Genomic DNA, 328 nt, shown 5'->3' on the forward strand with positions numbered 1-328 from the left:
AGCAAGTGCCTTACCCTCTCTGAGCCAAGTTTCCTGTCCTGTGAAATGGGAGCAGTACTCCCAGCCTCATGGAGTTGCTGTGAAGGTTAAAGGCAAATGTGAATGAACAGTGGCTGTCGTTGAATGGGCTCCAGTCTCGTGCCTCCAGGCCTTTGCACGGGCTGTTCCCCCGCCCCGCTCCCTGCCAGGAATTCTCTCCTCCTTCTGACCCCCATCTCCACTTGGAAAAGTCTTTCAGGGCCCACCTCTTCAGGGAGCCCTCCAGGGTTCCCGCAGGGCAACCCATCCTCTCTTGGAGAGGAACTCTGAGAGTTCTTTGCCCCAGTAT

Source organism: Tursiops truncatus, chromosome 6 (assembly GCF_011762595.2).
Source record: "Tursiops truncatus isolate mTurTru1 chromosome 6, mTurTru1.mat.Y, whole genome shotgun sequence".
In the NCBI taxonomy this organism is placed as follows: domain Eukaryota; kingdom Metazoa; phylum Chordata; class Mammalia; order Artiodactyla; family Delphinidae; genus Tursiops; species Tursiops truncatus.